This window comes from Pipra filicauda, unplaced genomic scaffold, assembly GCF_003945595.2.
Source record: "Pipra filicauda isolate LSUMZ 115617 unplaced genomic scaffold, ASM394559v2 scaffold117_size3949168_pilon, whole genome shotgun sequence".
NCBI lineage: Eukaryota > Metazoa > Chordata > Aves > Passeriformes > Pipridae > Pipra > Pipra filicauda.
Genome location: NW_024103629.1, coordinates 507,514 through 526,480, shown reverse-complemented (window position 1 = coordinate 526,480; position 18,967 = coordinate 507,514).

Below are 18,967 nucleotides of genomic sequence, written 5' to 3'. Positions count from 1 at the left end.
TCTTTCTCAGTGTTCGTCCAGAGGATTGAGTAGCTCCACAGTCTCTGTTTAAACTCTGCCTTTGTGATGTCTTTGACAAACTACTTAAAGTAAGTTTTCAACTATAATTTCACTTTTGCATATGTGGGAACTATTACCTACTGAAATCTTGGGACAAAAAAAGCAGAATTGGAGACACTGGGTTGCAGAAATCAAAAAAATAATAATCCTAGTTCTCTAGACCAAGACAGTTCTGGGCAGGGTAGACTCTTAACTTGGGGACAGCATTATCCAACCTCACTAGAGCTTGATAAATTTCCTAATTTTTTTACTGAAGAAAATTAACTCTATTAAAGCCAAAACCAGCACATCAATAATATTTTCCTTCTGCTCTAAGGGCAGCGACAGACTCACGAGTGCTGAGCCTGTCCTCAGAGCATGCAAGAGCAGGAACTATAAGCTTGAATAGGAGAACAATTGTACCTGAATAGTGGTTCTCAGTTGGAGAGGTTTGATTTCTATTGAAGTTCTAGGATGACTGTGGAGGTCTTCAGGCCCTTTAGACAGTGGTTAAGAAAACTGGCTCTTCCCTTAAGTGTCATTCTCTCTTAGTGAATGGGCCAAAGACACTGAGCTGCCTTGAGCAATTTTTTTCTGTAGTACAGAAGATGCTGAATGGCTGTGCTGACTGTGACTGTTCTGAGAGAGGGAATTTATTATCTTCAGTGTGGTGCCATGCAAACACAGCAATATTGCTTTCAGGCTTGAAGGAGTCTGCGGGTAGTCTCTCTGCATGCAATATGCGTTGGCTGGACCCAACTGTTCCTATGTTTTTAATATACAAATGGAAGGCTCTGGTCCAGGAAAAGATACTTAATTATCTGCAGATCAGCATCTACTGTCACAATAAGAACCTTTGAGCATACACCATCAGCCTGGTATAATATACTATGCATGCCAGTAAATATGAACACTTGTTCATACAAAGCCCCTGCAGTCTACAGGCTAAAAGCATATATGTTTTATGAACCAATTTCATACACTGTTCATTAAGAAAACCGTCACCATGGTAACTTATACATTACAAGTCACTACTACTATGTCTAAGATCTTTAAGTGCATAGCAACAAGAACACACTTCTGGAGCATCTCCATTTTGGTAGTGTTTAAAGTTATAAATAAGGTTTACTAAGCACATTATAAGTATTAGAGAGAAGACATGGATGTTTGATACACAACTGGTATAAAGCAAAATAACTATTGATTTGTAGATTTAATGATCTTGATTCCAATTATGCCAGATAAACATAGCTTGCTCTCATGTTTTTCATCTGTCCTTTATATTTCTCCTTCATCTTGTTACATTAGCTATTCTTTTCAAATCATTGGTAATATGAATATTCTGAAAAGGAAACACTTTATGCAACTTACACTAAGTAATAAGCTACGTGTGGGAAAGCTATAGACAATCAAGCGGTCTCCCAAGGGACAAGGAGCCACTTGCTCTAACCCTATTGCTCCATAATCTGAAAGAGGCTTGATTTCCAGATGCAATTTCCCCAGTGATGTGATTCACATCACAGTAACTTTATCTAGTTTTATCACTGGGAGAATCAGCAAAAGACAGATCCTGCTAGAGCTGTACAAAATGAGAAGAAGCAGTTCAACCGCCAAAAGGTGACTCAAAGTGATAGACAGAGAATTTTTCTTAGCAGATTGATGATAACAGAAAGGTAAAGTAAAAAGGAGTGTATCTTTCATGCATCAGCTTTTCTCTTTGTGGCTTGAAAAACGAAGACATGGCAAACCCTGTGGGCTTTCATACTACTGGAAGTGATCTGCTTTTTGTAAATTAAGGGGAATGACCATCTCTTACTGTCCCTGTGGCTTTGCCTGACAAAATGGAAGATCTGGCTAGCATTTTTTATGTGCATATCCATACATGCACAAACTTTCCTCACCTCACTGACTGACCAAAATGTTCTACGCTGGATCTGACAAAAAATTTTCCCTTTGTATTTTGTGGGTAATGATTTTTTTTTGTGATTTTACTATGGAATTTTTAGGTCAGAACACTTTATTGACCAAAATTATTTTTTAATGAAAAAGAATCCCTTACTTTAAAGACCTTTGATGTTCCCCAAATCTGTGAAAAAGCGACAATAAATTAATACATAACCAACATTTTTTTTTTCTTGTTTTGGGTTGGATTGTGTTAGGTTTCTTGTGTGTGTCCATACTGGTAGTAGAAAATAGATGGATGTAATCTCAAAGAATAGATTTAATTTAGATAAAGTTTGAAAATTATAGGTTATGGTGTTTAAGAAAGTAATTAATATCCAAAATATGTAATATGATTGATGCAAGTTCCAATTTAGCAGCAAGTAGCATCATGAAAGGTAAGATCCTTTTCACTTTTTGACACAGTAGCATGAGTCCCTTCCCTCTCAGAGCATCTTGGTAATGACAGCTTCCATACCCTTTGCCATCGTAGACTACAAAGACTGTACTTCTTGTACTCCTGCATCAATGGCTCTCAATCTCATCTCACCTCTGAAGGCGAGTCTGTATATCACACTATTTCCTGAGAAGTTTTGGTCCTTTGCCATATGACAAATACAATCCTCTGCATGAGAATTGTCTTCATGGACTCCATTACCACTGTTCTCCACAAAGCCTCATGCTTTAATGTCAATATATTTTACCATATAATTAATGAGAGATGAATTATGCTTCATGTTTATTTAATGACACTTTTACTTTGACAATTCCTTTTATGGTTACCAGATTTACTGGCTTGTATTTTCTACTGTTTGAGACTGAGTCCTCAAGTATGTGACTTCACACCTCTATCTGTCTGAGTTTAAGGAAGTAGAAGTTTGCCAGACTGAGCTCAACATCTCACAGATTATACTCTATTTTAGATTTAATCTTAGTATATCAGCCCACTAAAGTTGAAAAGTTATTTTCATGTCATAATCACACATTTTCTTTTTTTTCCTCTTCAAATTATCCCTTGCTGTATTTCAGAACTTCAAACTTGAAGATCATTACTAACTTCAAAAACATGAGGGAACAATGCAAGTAGGAAAATGTTTGAATAACTAGTCACAGGGATATTTAAAGACAGTGGAAAATGTCAAGACTGTAAATTTAACTTTGACTCTAGTAGGAGGTTCAGAAAATGTGAAAGAATAACTTGAAGAAGAGGGCAAGTTCCTAATAACCACAGTTAATGCCTAATCAAAATTAAACTTCCACTGTGTGAAAATACTCAACTTGACAGAACATTATTTTGCTATTCTTTAAATTGATACCCCAACAATAATTTCCACTGGTAATTAAATGAGAAAATATTTATATTTAAACTATGCACTGCAGGCTGCAACTGTATTTTTTAATGTTTTCACTTGACTTGTGGCTTAAATATAGATTTTTCTCAGTATTGGGTTTATGTGGCAAGGCTTTGATGGTAGAGAGGCTAAAGGGATGATTTCTGTGAGAAGCTGCCAGAAATTTCCCCCACGTCTGATAAAATCAATGCCAGCCAGCTCCAAGACAGATTTCCCACTGTCCAGGGCTGAGCACATAAACAACAGTGGTAGAGCCTCTGGGATAAGGTATTTAAGAAGTGGGGGAAAAAAACTGCAAGAGCAACTGCGACTGGAGAGAAGAGTAAGAATAAATGAAAGTGCGGTCGTTTGTGCTTGTCTGGATGCCAGGTGCCCACCAAAGCTGCTCTGTCACTGCCCTCCTCAGCTGGGCAATGGAGAGAAAGTAGAACAGAAGGCTTGTGGTTTGAGCTAAGGACAAGGAGAGATCACTCAACAATTACCCATACAGGCAAAACAGACTCAGCTTGGGGAAATTAATTGACTTTAATAGCAATCAAAGAGGTACATAATTAATACTGTTATCATTTGATCTAAACATTTTTCCACTTAGGGTATTCAGTTGTGTTTCTTTTTCCTCTTCAAAGAAGTAAAGACATGCAAATCCTCCCTAATTTAGGATGACCGAAGAGGTTGCCTCCTTTCGCCAAGTTATTCTGATGGGTTTGTTGCCCACACAATGAAGGCAGCTAAAAAATGTGGTGAGACTTCAATCCATACTAACTAAAAGAGTTTAATCTTTCAGATTATTGTATTATAAAAGGATTTTTTGAGTTCTCCTCAGAAGCTCATGATTCTCCCTGTGCATCACTCAGTGCCTTAAACAGACCCCTAGATTCTGCTGCTGCAGAACCTGTTTGTAGGTTTAATGGTGTGTGCAATTATGCAAAAAGTCTGCATAGCAGTGGGTGGTGTTCATGATCAGTCCTTCATGATCACAGTACCAGAATGTGCCATCCTACCCCAGGTGGCACAACACCGTTAAGTGCTAAGGACAGGAATCACTGAACTGTCAGAAGAGCACAAGTGACAGCACAAGTAAGAACTGAGAGCTGATCTGATTTTCCTTGGAGACTGATATCTACTCCTGGAGGAATTCTTGAAACCTTCAGATTCTTGCTGGCAGTATATGTGAGGAAATGCTTCTCTGCTTCAACAATTTGCTGGGAGCAGAGAGACTGGGGATGTGACTTGCCTTCAGTCGCTCCCCCTTGATGTTGCTGGGGGCAGGAGGAAAGGAAAGGTCAGGGGGCTTTTGCCCCATTTCTGGACAGTGGATGTCATGCTGTAGGACAGGGACACACCGAGCCTGGGTGGCAAGAGCTGTAGTTGCTTACCATGAAGATTTAGGGTTATGGTGATGTGCGCAAAATACCACAGATAGTGAAAGATAATACTGACACTTAATAACATTGGTATCAGGTATACAGAATTGCTGATCCAGGTGTATACCGTTGGATCAGTATAGTGCTCGTCATTCAATCTGATATATGAGAAAGTAAGGGAGCTCAAGTTTCATCCACTTTTAGGATCTGCCTTGAGATAACTATCCATTTAAAGTCTCAAGGAAAAAAAGTACTTATTTCATCCAAAGCAAGTTGTTGAATTAGTAAGTAAGTAAGAATTATTCACTCTCTTTGAGCTGTCATCTCTATTTGAAACACTTTGAAGGAAAATTATGTCCCAGATTTCACCAGAGGTGCATATAGAAGTCTACACCTGGCATTATACTCTGTTCAACACATGCTGGATAAAGCTTAGGCAAATTTTATCCATTGGTAATTAAAAAACATAGAGAGTGGCCAGTTAGTATTTTTTCATGTCCACAGTCTAAAATCAACAGAAGAGTTTTTGAGCTCTGGTGACAAGCTGAAGTCTTTGATTCCTCTATTCTATTTGATTGTATTCATACCACACAGGAGGCATTCAGCTCCTAGGTACATGTGGCAAAAGCCTGCCACCCTTTGTCCTGCTGAACAAAACCTTTCTCTGTAATGAAATCTATTGACTTTATCTAGAGCCGAAGTTTAGATGCGGTAGATAAACATTGTATTACTTACTGAAAGCATTAGAGTTACTTGATAGCTGGCTTTTAAGACTGGTGTAGTGTGTACATTGGGGTAGTTATGTATTCTCATCCAGGTAATTAATAATGCATCAGCTTAACTGCAAAGTTCTGTACATAAATGACTGCAATTGAAGTGTAAATAACTGCCTCATGTAACTACATATCAAACAGATTTGTAGAACTATGAAATAAAAACATATTAAAAAGAAGTACAAGAAATAGGACAAAACTCGTTGCTATAAGAAATATTAGTAATTACTTAGATACAGTATAATTACACAAACTGCAATAACTGTAATTACATAATAGTTAGAGTTACAGTGCTATAAACTGTGATTGCTTCTTGTCTCATCCTAACTCATGACCTGACATTTAATTTCAAATAATTCCAAAAGAAGGAAGATTAATTTTAAGATTTATGGACTTAGAACCTATTGAAGTAGATGGAAAACTCTGTTATTGCAATCAGCTTTAAAATAGGATATATAGATAAAACTACAATATGATAAATAATGATTAAATCCTCTGAAAAAAAATGTGGGTTGCTTCTTACATTCATAACTGATACTCCACTGTTAAGGTGATTTTGAGAAACAGAAGGAGTTAAGGAGCAAAAGAGAGAGAAAGGTCTGGGGAGATTACCCCTCCCTGAGACTACTGATTATCCCTTTCTGAGACTGTATAGTACCTAGTCCAGGCACAGATTTAAGTATCTTGTTCTCCCATTTTGTTTTCTCCATTAGACTAAGCCTATGTTTGTATTATTAATGAGGTTTCCCAAAGCCTTGCTGTGATAACAATTAATAATGCTATTGTTATACAAGAAATACTCTTATTTTGTTTTTTTTTCTTTGTCTTTTTTAGTACTCCTATGTTATGTTTCATGAGGAACTAGAAAGTATAGAGCCAAATAAATCGTTGTTTTTGTAGATCTTGGATATCAAATGGTATCAATGCTTACTAATTTCATTGTCTGCAGAAGGTACAGTCTTTATAGTCCCTTTGGAAATACTTCTAAGATAAATTAAGACAAAAGCATTCAGAAGAAATAAAAGGACTTCAAACTTCACTATTTTTAAAGATTTTTAGGATAAAGGTATATGCTGGTGTGACAGGGCAAATAGCTGCAAGATAAAAAGCTTCCTGGATTTGAAGACGGAAAAAAAACCAAAGACATATTAGATGTAGGATTCCACATCCAACAATATTAATCATCACAAGAGAAAATCAAAAAAGGAAATTTAATAAACGAGAGTTGATAGAGAAATTTCTTTAGAATTTGAAGACAACAGACAGTGATTTTGTAATTTGTAGCACTGGTTTGTCAGTTACAAAATGCATTTGAGTGAATGTGATGGATTTGTAACAAAGCATGTATTACACAGCTTTATGTAAATTGTAACCCTGTAAATATGCTGGAACTTTTAAGCTTCAATTTTCTTCCTCTAAGTTTCTTTTTTTTTTTTTTAATTCCACTGTGTGTTCTTGCTTTTTTTTTTTTTTTTTTTTCTGTTTTGCTTTGTTTTTTCTGTTGTTGATTGTCTGGGGGTTTTGTTTGCTTTTAATGCCGGATATCTTCATGATATCTGAGCTGAACTCATTCCAGTTAAGTTTTCCCTTCCAGTCATATTTTATTCCTGTTTGTTTTATTAGATTTCTATTAAAAACGTTGGAAATAACCACTCAGTTGAACAACATAAAAGAATTATATTGCACTTATGGAAGCAGGAAGATACTCACTACAACTACCTACTACAGTAGATGTAAAGAAATACTACTAGGATGACCTGTGAATTCTAGAATATATTTTATAACATGAGGTGACATATCTTTTGCACGCTACTAAAAGCAGTAATGGAAGTCCCAGTCTACCTGTCCTTGCTACAAAAGCAGTGATACTACAGACAGTTCTTTGGCATCCCACTGTCCTGCACTCTGCTGATAAAATGCTTCACATTTTTCTCTGTTTCTGGGGATTTCTGGAATTACCTTGGTGCAGATGTTGCTTACCTTAGGGACTGAACAAAGAGTTCTGAACATCAGAGGAAGAAGGTACTGAAAGATCTTTTTCAAGGAGCAATACACATCAGTGAAGTAGTTAAGGAGTCTTCATTATTGTCATCATCTTCTTGATCTCTATTTTTCGCTGGTGAATCCAATTTGAACAAGGAGTTGGAGAATTTAATCTTGTAATACTTCGTAAATTAAATATTGAAGCGTTTCCAAGATCCCCTTTTGGCCTACCTGCTATTCATCCAACCTTTTCACCTTTTCATCTCCCGAGGAACTTTGACACAGAAGCAGAAGTCCTAACTCCATTGATGTCTTTAACTAAAGAGGAGCCAAGAGATCAGCTAGATTTTACTACTTATAACAAATATCTGGTACACTACAACCTGTTGGACATAATGAACAAAAGAGAAAGTCCTGTTGTTATGGCATACACCTTCCTGAGAGAAGACAAATCTTCATGTGTGTCTGCTGGACATTGACAGACGACCTTGTGTGTGTTTCATGTCTGAGCACTCTCAGCTCTCAGCTGCCTTCCCTGCTCTCCTGCTAAAGACTCGTAGCCACAGCAGAGGCAGAACAGACTGCATGTCTGTCTCTTACCTAACCAAGCTCAATTCACTGTGTTTAAAATGTGGATGAACTTGTTTTGGTGCTGTACAAGGAACAAGGGAAGTCATAGACATTTTTCCCACTCTGCCTCACTTACAAGGAAGCACTGACCCTTGGACAACGCACAGGAGCTCAGGAGAACTGGTCACAAAAACAGTGCCTAAAATGACCAATGAATCTCTTAAATATGTAAGACTAATCCTCCCTACTTTATCCATGTAATTTGTCCAAATCAATTAAACAGTACCATCTTGTAATGACTTAAGATTTTTCTCACTTATTGAAAGGTATGTTTATGAACACTTTGGATTAGAAATGCCAAGGAGATCAGATGATTATGAAATCAGTTCAAAGTTATGATTAGACTATAGTGCTAATCACAGGATGGCAACAGGAAGAAAAGATATTGCCAGTTATAATAAGCTGAATTATTATCTTTAAAATTACTAAAGAATCTAATAAAAGTATAATAAGAATTACATTCTTGGAAGAAACTACACTCAGAAAAATTTTGAATTTCTGAATTTAACCCCCCTGACAAAGATCGCTGTAAACATATGCTAACATTTAGAAATTAATTATTGATAACCCAATTTAACTCACTCTCTGTGCTGTTTACTGAAATTAAAGCCATTTAGTGATCAATAATCATCCTTATAAAACAAGGATAAAACTTAGCTAACAATAGTGCAGATCAATAAATTAGCTAATCTAATAGAACCTAATATTTTAGTTCATCACTCTATCTAAGAAATAGTATGCATTACTTTCACTGAAGCAGCCATGAGGAATATGGATCCTGTGCACAATGTCCACCATGAAAATAAAAAAAAAATTCCAGTGATGATGGACTTCTTTGTTGCAAGTTTTCAAGTATGCAAGAAAGCATAAATGGTCCTATTACCTTGAGTACAGTTGAACTTCATAAGTAAAATAATCTTGCCTTGCTAACAGTACACATACAACACGGTTCCTTAAGCATCATTTTTGCAATAGCACTCTCTCAACCTCAACCCAGATTCATGTTATGAGTGTTTATTCAGTTGTCTTAGATTCTCCTGCTGTTGCTTCTCCATGCGCCTTTTCTGACATTCTTCTCAAAGGCACACAAATGTAGTAAGCAGCACTGTCTCCTGATAATCAACACTTCTAACAAAGCATTTTCTGACATCAGAGCATCTATTTGACCTCCAAGATATTATGATCCTGTAATTTGCTAGTCTTAAAAATGTCTAGTTCCATTCTTCCACCTAGTCCCAAAGACCCTTAATTATCTAATTAGTGCACATACTCCACAGCTTCAGTGATGCTTCCAGCCACTCCTGGTATTGTAGTGTAACATATCACTATGCAATTTTTCATTATTCTATTACCAACTATATACATAATAATGGTATATAAAAATATATTAATGTAGTTTATACATTTCAATTTCTAACTTAATTTTTGTAATACTTAAATTTTTCTTCAAAATTTTAGGGGTGCAGACAGATGACTATGTTATTAATCAGGACCAAGATTAAACTATCTGAACAGGACGTAAGAAGCTACCAGACATGAGGAAAGAAATTGTTGGATAGGATAGACAACAGTACAAGAAGCTAATAAAGAAGATACAAGAGCTAATAAAGGATAGTTCCATGAAAGATGGTCAGATTTAGCAGGTGGTTAAAGGGGATATATAGGAGAAATGACCAGACTTCTCAAACAGTGGGTGGGGATATTACAGATCTTTTGGATAATAGAATTTGCAATACCAGTATCATATCTCAGTAATACCAGATTTGAACATAGATGTAGGTAAACTAGGACTAGAAAGTACTTATGTTCTCATTTCTATTTTTTGAAGGGAACTGACACAAAGAAAGATATGAATGAAGGCATTAAAAAAAAATAATCGAGAAATGGGAAAAGGGATAGAAAGGCGGGCATGTTTTAAGACTGGTTCTCTCTGGGTATATTTGCCAGCAGTCCTGAGCTTGATCACCACTGCTTAAAACAGGACAATAAACTCATTTGTTGTTCTCCTATACCAACAATGTCTGACCTGTTTCTGTTGTAAGGAGGACAGGGAGGAGAATGGGAGCACCTTTCCCTGATATCAGGAAAGCTCTTGGGACAGATGGATTGAGCATGCTAGTATCACCATGAAAGTATCACCATGCCTGTGTCCTTTCCAAGCCTGGTGGTATCAATGTCTTTCTGAAAACATATTAACAAATTCATTCCATTTCTTATACAGACAGAGAAAAGCTTCTAGTGAAGAGAGCAGACCAATAATAAACTGCTGTAAGGCTTAGTCCTGTGTGGTGGGTTGTCCCTGGCTGGACACTAGATTATTCTGAAAACATTTTCCTAACTGAACTCAAATTTTCCCAAAATGTAATATCTAACCTAAACTTCTCCAGCGTGGGTCTTTCCCATGGGATCACAAGTCCTGCTAGCAAACCTGCTCCAGCATGTGCTCCTCTGTCCACAGGTCCACAGATCCTGCCAGGAGCCTGCTCCAACACAGGCTTCCCCTGCAGTTACAGCCTCCTTCAGGAATCTACTTGCTCTGGCATGGGGTCCTCCAGGAGCTGCGGGTGGATCTCCACTCCATTATAGACCTCCCTGGGCTGAAGGGGCACAGCTGCCTCACCATGGGCTGCAGGGGAACCTCTGCTCTGGCACTTGGAGCACTTCCTCCCCCTTCTTCTGCACTGACTTTGGGGTCTGCAGGGCTGTTCCTCTCACATATTCTCATTCCTCTCTCTCCTGGCTGCTGTTGCTCAGAGTGGTTTTTTTCCTCTTCTTAAATATGTTATCTCAGAGGCACTACCACTACCTCTGATGGGCTCGGTCTTAGCTAGTGGCTGATCCGTCTTGGAGCCGGCTGGCATTGGCTCATTTGGACATGCTTCTGGCAGCTTCTCACAGAAGCCACCCCTGTAGCTCCATGGCTACTAGAACCCTGTCATGCAAACCTGATGCAGCCTGCCAGCTTTTCAAATCTAATCAAGGGTTTCTGGTTGAGTGTCACTATAGAAATATCACCTTCAAGATCTGTTCAGAGAAAACTTCATGCTGAATGAAAGATGGGTGCCATAAAACCCCTCCAAAGACTGCAAGTGACTCTAATTGAAAATTAATCCTTCTTCAAAGAAAACTTAACAATTCCCATTCATCACATCTGTGTTTTAATGGCATATCAAGTTATCATAGATAAATCTTTCCCATTGAAGACTCTTGATTGGTTTTTTAATTAATGTTTTCCATAGCACATTTTGTAGTTTTTAAGTAGTTTATTTCAATTTCTATGAAATCAGCATGTAAGAAAAGGAAAGTAAAAGGGCACTGATGATGAGTCACAGTCTTCCTAGCTATTTAGGAGTGTGGGTGAACAAAAATCTGAGTTACAGTAAATGCAAAAGAAAGTACCATGGAAGCCTGGGCTCATGCTTGTAATGAAAATTTAAAAGCAAGCTATTAGAGTAGAAAATACCATCACAAAATATCAGGAATGCTAACATTGAAAATGTTCTTTTTTTTTTCAGATAAAAAACATACACAAATAATATGATAACATTCTAAATAATTCATTGCCACAAAAATTTCACTTGCTTTATCTCAAAATTTGCAACAAATACAGTGATGAACTCATGTTAGCGATGTTTTATTCAGAACTGTATACAACCAGCAGGAATCACAACTATGTTTTAACTATTCATACATTATAGCAATGGGCGCTAGTCATTCATCTCTTTGCTTGTTTCACTGAACCTTTGTGTGTTGAAATATTCTAGTCAAAGTTGACGAAAGTGGTAGCATAACAAGGTCTTCAAATAAGATGACTTTATTTTATTACTTAGTAGAGTAAATTGTGAGGAACAGGCATGTCTGTGAGAAAGCTTGAGTGCTGTTGAAAGGAGGAATGGAAAGCAAGCACTACAACAGTAAGGACTGTGTTCACAAAAGGATTGGCATCACACAAGTTTAATGTTTAGGTGTTCTGTGTTCATACCCTGTCTGATAAACATCAAAGATTAGATCAATCCCAAAAATGAATAAAAAATTACAACTTTCAAGAGTTTTCTTTTATACTGGACTTGGAAAACAGCAGAGAAGTAAAAAGAAAGTTTCTTTGACTTATTTGGTAACTGGAACGCTTCTGATAAATGCCTTACCATGAACAGGTCTCTTCTGGATCCCTTTCCCCACCCACGACGTGGTGGAGCCCAGCTCTAGTTCCTTCTCCGTCTGAAGAACCATTTCCGACGTCTTGTGGGACGGGGAAAGGGAACTCCAGCGACAGGGTTTTTCAGGCCCCGAGCCTGGAGGGGAGAGGTGCCCTCCCCTCCCCCCAGCACCCACGTGGCTCCATGGCAGGCACAGAGACAGCACACCGGGCGTGGAGAGGAGGCAAGAGAGAGTTTATTGTTGGGGATGTCACATTTATAGGGTTAGGGAGAATCACAGGTTAACCAATTAGAAGTCTCAAAGGGCTTACAGGAACACCCAATCACAGGAAGGGGTTAACAAGGACCAATGGGACACCTCAGGACACCTTTCCCAGGACATTCCTGCATGGGAGATAACAGTTGCTGTGGGGGGTGTTGGGAAGAAGAAACACGTGTTTGCAAAGGGACCACAAAGAGCCAGTTTAAGACATGTTTAAACAAGTTTCTCATCAGATATAGTGCTACAGGTCTCCCTACAAAGTGTTCAAACCCTTTCAATGTACACTTAGAACACCTTTCTTTCTGGATTATAGTCCCTTCCTCTTTTTACTTGAATGGTCTGTGTTTAAAAACACATTGTGATTCAAGGGCTGCATGGAGTATCTGTTCTGTTTTCCCACAATCTATTTCTAATTTTCTCGTAGAATTGAATGCAAAACATTATCTCACAATAATGTGACTTTTAAGTCTTGATCCCATAACAATCTTTGGACTGCACCTGCCCATAACCTAAATAGCTAAAATTGGTGCTGTTACACTGAATGAGTTGGATTTATTCCACCTACAGATTTTCTCTATTCATAAAGTGCTAAACACTATAAATGTCTAGATCTATCTTTCCAGCCTCAAAGGAGGTACTCAAAACCTTCAGGTTAAGTCTTAAAAGGCTTCAACTTACAACTTAAGGGTAGATATGTGAGAGAAGAGAAATTTTAAAAATGAAAGGTTTAACATATAGATTGTTTTAAGGCTGTGTAATATCGACCGATATTCTCCAGAAGAAAAATGAACCTCACACACAGATGGTGAGATTTATCTACAGTGAATTATTTTGATTTTTTTAAAAAAAAGAAGAAAAGAGAAACATGCTGCTTAATTTTCAACAGCAAGGTGTTAAGCCAGAAAATAAAAATAGAAAATAAAATATTGTCAAGGTAACTTAATAAAGAAAATATATTTTTCAAAGCCAATTCAGAGCATCTGTCCACCTAATAATGATAATTCAAATTATTTTATGAAACAAAAATTCACTGAAGTCAAAACAATTTGCAGAAAATCAAGATCAATGAAGAAATTAATACAGAGAAGCTAATAATGGGAACTCAGATAGGAAAAGGGAAATACTAACAAGGTGGAGAACCCAAGTAGTAATGAATTTTGCATTGTACAATGGGATCGTGGTATGCATTCCTTTGTATTTACACTTAAAGCTGGGGGAGGGAGACAGTGGGAGAAAGAACAACGAGAGTCAGAAATATAAAAAATTAAACAACTGGACTTTTTTAGCTGACAATAAAGAACACTGAAGCAGGTATGATACAGCCTTCACTTATGGGAAAAGCTTCTGAAGAGAAGCAGGAACAAGCAAGAACAACATGTTCTTCATGTCCAGGGAGGATAGGGCAAAAATTAATAGGCTTAAACTGCAATGAGGAAAACTGGAATAAACATATGAGGAAACCTTATAACAGCGAGGACAGTGAAGTACAGAAACAGACTGCCATGAGCAGCTATGCAGTCCCCGTCACTGAAGCTCTCTAAGGTCTCTTTAGATGTACATGTACAAGGAATGATACAGATACTGCTAATTTTTCTTTGGGACACAGGGATAGAGTAGGTGACCTTTCCCTACTTTGGGTCTGAGTGGGTGTATGAGTCACATAGTACAACAATTAACTACCGCTTGTAGAGTTCGAGAATGTCTAGTGGAAGTTACATTGAAAAGGGACACTTTTGAAGTTTAACAGCAGGTTGTTTTCCCTGACTCACATATTAACAATGACCAGGAATACATCTTAGAAACACAGATGGGAAGAGGTCCAGTGTCCCCAATTCCCACTGTAGTTGCTGACAACAGTCCGGTTTATCTCAAGTTGAAAAAGATTAGGGACAATCAATGAGTAATACACCATGGCTTCAAGGCTGTAAATTATTAATATAAAAGGTTTCCAGTGTCTCCTGCAACACATGCTGAAAATACACCAAATATTTTTTTCATAGTGACAACATACATGAATGAATTCTCAGAGTGCAAGACTAGAGCCTTAGTGAATACAATATATAAAACTTCAATTGAGGGAAAATTCTTTTTTTACTATTTACATATCTTGGAAATGTCACCGAAAATCTAAGACAGAGATATAGATAGAAAGAATAGCAAGTTGAAGGAGCAACAGTCCTGTTTATCTCAAGTTGAAAAAGATTAGGGACAATCAATGAGTAATACACCATGGCTTCAAGGCTGTAAATTATTAATATAAAAGGTTTCCAGGGTCTCCTACAACACATGCTGAAAATACACCAAATATTATTTTCATAGTGACAACATACATGAATGAATTCTCAGAGTGCAAGACTAGAGCCTTAGTGAATACAATTCATTCAATTGAGGGAAAATTCTTTTTTTACTATTTACATATCTTGGAAATGTCACCGAAAATCTAAGACAGAGATATAGATAGAAAGAATAGCAAGTTGAAGGAGCAGTATTTTCCCGTCACCTGACCTCAGTGTTTCCAGTTCCCCCTTTATCTGTCCTGTGTTTACAATCTTAAATCTCTCTTTGAACCACAATCCTGTCTAGCAAACTGGGCCCCAGCCCTTTTGTGTCAATGTTACTGTCAAAGTGGTCATGCATAGAGAAATACGGGGCTTTATGGAATATTCTCACTTTTGAAATGAAGACTAAGAAATATGCACTAAGACAATTATAAAGAGACAAAATAAAGTAGTGAGAGAAATCAATAAATGATGGTGAGCTTGATTTATGTCTTATGGCACACTTCACATTGATGGAGAAATTCAAATCTCTAGAGTCATTTGTAGTCCTAGACTGAGATTAATACCAGAAGGAGCTCTGCCCTTTGCAAAAGTCATCTGGGAACAAAGCACACAGAGGCAATCTGTGCAGTCTGGAGGAGAGATAACCAGCCCATGGACCTCAGCATGCTAGGACTGGACTAAAGAACACTTTTATCTCTTCCTTGAGTGTGCAGTCTGATTGATAAACCAAACAAACTGGGTATTGTGGGTGCTGGAAAATGGGAAAGGGCAGACTCCAATGCAGACTGAAAGGATTTATTAAGCCAACTACAGCTGTGCAAATGTAGTTATACTGATCTGAGCCCCAGCTTTCTACAAGGAAATGTAAACACATAGAAGTTGGCCAGCCCTTGCCTAGAGAGTGATCAGTCGCCAGTTAAAACCAGAAGCAAATCTATCACCTGCTTTAATCTCTTAAATTTTACACAGATCATATAGTTTACAAAGCTATGTGATTTTGAGTCTATTTATGTGAGTTTATCTAAAGCATATTTACTAGACAGGTATGCAGTTTCATTTGAAGATGAAAGAAACAAAGAAATCTATCACTGCTTGCAATTTTCATCCTCTCCATCCCTGCAAATGCTTGATTATCCCATAGTTAAAAATCTGTGTCGTATTTCTCATTAGAATTGTTCTGTCTTTAGCTTCCAATGGTTTTCATTTTTTTCTCAAAAGATTGAAGAGCCAATTAGTATCTGCTATTTTCCTCTCCTGAAGATCTTTATACACCTTAATCAAGTCACTGCTCAATCTACTTTTGATAAGTTATGTATACTTCCTTACTCATCAGATCATTTTGAAGCTCTCTCTTTCATCAGAATTTCCTTGTGGAAAAAAATATGGCAAATGGAGTGGAAACCAGAAATAAGCGATTCCAACTTTGAAACGTCATGTCAAAGTTTCCTCGGGGTTCCTCATTCACCATTCTAGAATCTCTAGAGTCAACCATTTGCTATTTTCCACCTATTTCTAGCTAGGTTGGATCAAACAGTGATCTGAAACATAATTTCAAATGCATATTAATCAATGGCCAAAGTGGTATGACAATATATCACTGAATGCTCCAACTTCACAAGTAAATTATCTGCTGTTAGATGGCTAATGTCAATATCATCACTGACAATTCTTCAGGAGTTTGGCCACTGAATCATATCGTGGTGTGAGATGAGATGTAAGTTCTTATTCTCCACCTCCTCCTCCTCCTCCTCCTCTGTAAATTTTCTGAGTTAATAACATAAATAATAAAGGAAATTTACTCCAAAACTTGCATGAGAAATGTCATATTTTTGCTACCTCATTGTAGGTACCTAGTATGGGTACCTACTTTAGCCTATTTAGATTCCTAATGAGTGTGCTTCAGGGTAGAAACTTAACTTTGGTACCAGGGACTATGGATTTTTTTGGGGAGGAAACTATAAACTCAGGTATACCCTAGTGTTATTTAAGAAGCCCATGTTTTCTTTCTGCTCACACTATCACGTTTTGTTTGCATGGAAAGAAGCAAATAGGAGAAAAGGGACAAAAAGGAATTACCTATGCTTGGGTAGCTTCTTGGAAAAAAAGTTATCACATGACACAAACTTTCTATCATTAGAAAATTTGAATAGCCCCTTTTGCTTTTGCACCCATCAAGAAAGTTTTTCAAGGGACATTTTACCTGCAACTCTGTGAATTACAGTTTACCCTCCACAATTTAATCTTATGAAAAAAAAAAGGTAGACAGAATGGAGTTATTTAGCATTAGCTGAAAGAAAGCTGTATTATGAGAGTAGAGTATGCTGCTGGGAAACTAAAAGGAAGACCTACCTCTCAACATTATGAGATTAGAGGCCTCTGAGCACTAAAATTACATTAGTAGAGCAAACTTTGACTGGTAAAATGAAGGTATATGTTAAAAAAAATCTAAGCATAATATACAGCCAGTAAAATACTCTCATCCCAGAGAAAGGTCCAGGGACAAGGAGCCAAGGACATCCCAGACCTCTGCGTTGCCCTTGTTAAGTGTGTCAGGCAGGATCCCTTTGGTGCCACAGTGCTAGAACTAGTCAGCTGCTGCTGGCACCAGAAAGGCAGAGATAGAGGTAAACAGACTGGTGGATGCTAGAAGGTTACAAATCACCATAGTCTAGCAACTAGAATTATACCAGACTACTGATCATATATGTGGGTATTACATTTATTCTTTGAGAACTTTTTATTCTTTCAAAGAATTTGCAATATCTGACCACTGTTTCTCACGATGCTGAGAATCTTGTTGCATGAAGTAAAAATTGTTTCCGTCAGTAGAAGCAAAACATTAAAATGTTTGAGGGGTCTTATTATAATGGTATCAGAACAGACACAATTTTGACTATGGCACAGATGACATGAGTTAAGACTAAACAGCTATTTGTCTCATATCTGATGTTACCGTAACTCAAGGAATCCCTCAAGCTTAATCAGAACAGATCTTTTGTCATTCAGATGACTGCTAAAAAGATATTCCAGAAGCGCTGACTAGAAGGTGCAAATTTAGTTATAAAATAATGCTGACTGACTTAGTAAGTACAAATTTGTATGCAGGTTTTCTGGAGCAGTGAAAACAGAAAATTTTATTAAATTTATGCCTATATTTCATAAAGAAATCTATGGAATTGCTAAGAATGTTAATAATCTTAACTGAAACACACAGGGTAGCCTGCATCACTGAGTTGCTGTCTTGCTTAAGTACATGCTCTAAATAAAAAAAAATTTTAAATATTACCCTAAACCAATGTGCTCTTTTAAATAGAGTTTTCAAAAAAACAGCAAGATATGTTGTGGCCAATATATATGGAACACTTTAAAATTAATTTTCATGTATGTTTGTATGTATTCCTCAGTGATTTATTACTTTGTTCATTTTGTTATAGCTTTTTTAGGTATTGTGTAGGACTGAGAAGAACTCTCCTAGGACATCTGTGCAGACCTATACTCTTACAAACAGACACACTATATATTGATCCATCTAAAAAATAGCTTTCTTATTGGAATGCTGTTCCAGAATATCTACCTTCCTTCAGACCAAACCTCCAGCGCACATATACAAAGCATGCTCAAATTGTATGATGTTGATTACCTTTGTTTTAAGGGATTCAGTTTAATCTCCTGTATCCCATGAAATTTCTCATCAGGTTGGTAAATGAATACTATGGGTGTCTCCTCATGCATCATTAGGAACTCTTTTCAGTAGACCAAGACAATAATTAGAAACAAAAACAAGAGGAGATTCATTTATTCGCAAGGGTAATGAGTCAGATACAGGGATATAAAAAACATACTTGTAATTTCTTCTAAGATACATGATGGGTGTAAAAAAATATGTAAGTCAGTAATTTACAGTTTTAATTGGGACCATGTCATGTAATTCTCAACCTGGAGTTTTGGCTATCCATGATCAAGCACTCGTTTGGTGCAGCTGTGTGATCCTGTTGATCCTAAGGAAATTGTGACAAGGGTTGACAAAGCACATGAGCTAAATCCATACAAGATAAGAAAAGCAAAAATATGGATAGAAATGTAATTGTTGAGATGTTAACAGTTAGCACTCTGAGGATTTTGGAGGAAAAAAGCTGACAAGGAGAGATGTAGTTACCTAAGGGGAAGGAGGTACAGGGGAGGAC